Below are 2854 nucleotides of genomic sequence, written 5' to 3'. Positions count from 1 at the left end.
GTTTTGCTACTTTAGGCACTTCAAGGTAAGCTAGAAAGATGAAATTTGGCAGGCGTATCAGGGACGGGTCCAGCTTAAATTAGAAATAGTCATTTTCCCAATTTCACCATCTGGGGGGGGGGGGGGGGGGAGTGGGGGCCGGTTAATTCGGAAAAAATAGAAAAAATGAAGTATTTTTAACTTATGAATGGGTGATGGGATCTTAATGAAATTTGATGTTTGGAATGATATTGTGTCTCAGAGCTCTTATTTTAAATCCCGACCTGATTTGATGACATTGGGGGGAGTTCGAGGGGGGGAAACCGAAAATCTTGGAAAACACTTAGAGTGGAGGGATCGGGACGAAACTTGATGGGAAAAACAAGCACAAGTCCCAGATACATGATTGACATAATCGGAACGGATCCGCTCTCTTTGGGGTAGTTGGGGGGGGGGGGGGTAATTCTGAAAATTTAGAAAAAATGGGGTATTTTTAACTTACGAACGGGTGATCGGATCTCAATGAAATTTGATGTTTAGAAGGATATCGTGTCTTAGAGGTCTTATTTTAAATCCCGACCGGATCTGGTGACATTGAGGGAGGGGGGAGAGTTGGGAGGGGGAAACCTAAAACTTGGAAAACACTTACAGTGGAGGGATCGGGATGAAACTTGGTGGGAAAAAAAAGACAAGTGCTAGATACATGCTTGACATAAACGGAACGGATTCGCTCTCTTTGGGATAGTTGGGGGGGGGGGGTTATTTCTGAAAAATTAGAAAAAATGAGGTATTTTTAACTTACGAACAGATGATCCGATCTCAATGAAATTTGATATTTAGAAGGATATCATGGCTCAGAGCTCTTATTTTCAACCCAACCAGAGCTGGTGACATTGGGGGGGGGGGGTTGGGAGGGGGAAACCTAAAACTTGAAAAACACTTATAATGGAGGGATCGGGATGAAACTTGGTGGAAAAAATAATCACCAGTCCTAGATACATGATTGACATAACCGGAACGGATCCGCTCTCTTTGGGGTAGTTGGGGGAGGGGTTCATTCTGAAAAATTAGAAAAAATGAGGTATTTTTAACTTACGAACGGGTTATCGGATCTCAATGAAATTTGATATTTAGAAGGATATCGTGTCTCAGAGCTCCTATTATAAATCCTGACTGGATCTGGCGACGTTGGGGTGGGGGAACCGATGTCACAGCTGGTGTAAGAATATGAAAAGCTTTACAGATTAGTTTGTTGTTGTCAGGCTAAGTACTCACTTTTAAGAAATAACTCAACAATCTTGTTTTTTATGCTTGGTTTCTGTGTTTTCAGTAAAGTGCTAGTTTTCTTTAATCCTACAAACATAAGGAAATATGAATATTTGATTCATTTGTACTAGCTGTATTGATATATGTTAGATAGACTGTGAAGCAATAATTTTTGTTTGTTTTAAGTTTCAACTTTGCTCTTTACTTCCCTCCAAAAACTTTTTTTTTTTAATTGATCTATTCTGGTATCTATTCATTCTACGTTTCATTTATTCATTGATCGTAAATTCTGTTTGTGAGCTGGAATTGTTATATAACTTAATATCCTCCAAAAACTTATTTTTTGGAAAAATTGTTTTTAAAAATACACTAATATACAGGTGGGATGCACTCACCCGTTATAAAGGTCTGGAGCCCTTATAATGGGTTTGGTGCAATTACTCAAGAGCTAACACCTTTCAAGAGGTTGGGGGAATTTCCTGCGTCGGTGGGAATTTTACACGGGGAAAACTTTCCAGAGGGGGGGGGGGAATCCCAGGGTAAAGTTTACAGGGAAAATTTTACAATTGGGAATTTGCCAGGATTTCTATACGAAACTCTTTTTATTGGCCTTACTTTCTTTTTGCTGACTCAAATTTACACGTGGAGATGTTCCAGGGAAATTTTACAGTGCAATTTTCACGGGGTTGGAATTGTCTGGAAGATTTTTCCATGGGAAGGATTTTTAGCGGACCTAATTCTCCGAGGGAAAATTATCCACGGGAGAAATTCTCTATGGGGGAATTTATCCGTGGGTTAATAATCCATAGGGGTATTTTCCACAGAAAAATCTTTCGACAGGGGGAGGGGGATTCCAGTAAAAAGTTCCAAGGAGAGGGATTTCTGGCATTATTTGAAAAACAATGAGAAATCGAAGTCTTTTTCAAATGAAAGTACCCTAAGAAGATTTTTGAGCGAGGATGGAATTGTCCAGGAGGATTTTGCGAGGGAGGACTTCTATGCGTAATTTTTTCTTAAAGTTTATGTTTTTAGTTGACCATTTTACTCCGAAGTTGACCCCTTACAAAAAAAAATACCTTCGTCTTTGCCTGTTATGGCTTCTTTACTTAATAGCACAGAAGAACTGCAATTTTTGAGATGCTAATAGGGAGTAAGGGACAATTCCCTCCCCTCAAAATTTTGAAAAACAAAGTTTTTCGTATTTTTATTTAAGAAATCAAAAATTCCCCCTCCCGAAGATAAAATTTTTACTATATTTTTATTGAAAACAAGTAAAAAAAATCCTTCCCTTTTTATTTCATAGACTGGCACCCCTGGATATTAGTATTCATTATTTGCTGTTTTTTTTTTTTTTTCTTCGCAATTACTTTATAATTATTTGTACACCCCAGAAGCATTCCGAATATAAAACGAGACATTCATTATAAACATCGTATAACAAAAAAAAGAATTTATATTGGCAAGTGGTTCTATTAATGGCATGACAGCGTGATCATATTAATAATGAGAAAATTTTCATCAGACGAAACTGCAGATTTTATCGACTTGCGTCATTGAAAATCTATCGGCATTCATCAGTGAATGCCGTAGTTCCAAAATGAATGCCGAT

This window comes from Artemia franciscana, chromosome 7, assembly GCF_032884065.1.
Source record: "Artemia franciscana chromosome 7, ASM3288406v1, whole genome shotgun sequence".
Taxonomy (NCBI): Eukaryota; Metazoa; Arthropoda; class Branchiopoda; order Anostraca; family Artemiidae; genus Artemia; species Artemia franciscana.
This window is presented reverse-complemented; position numbering follows the sequence as displayed.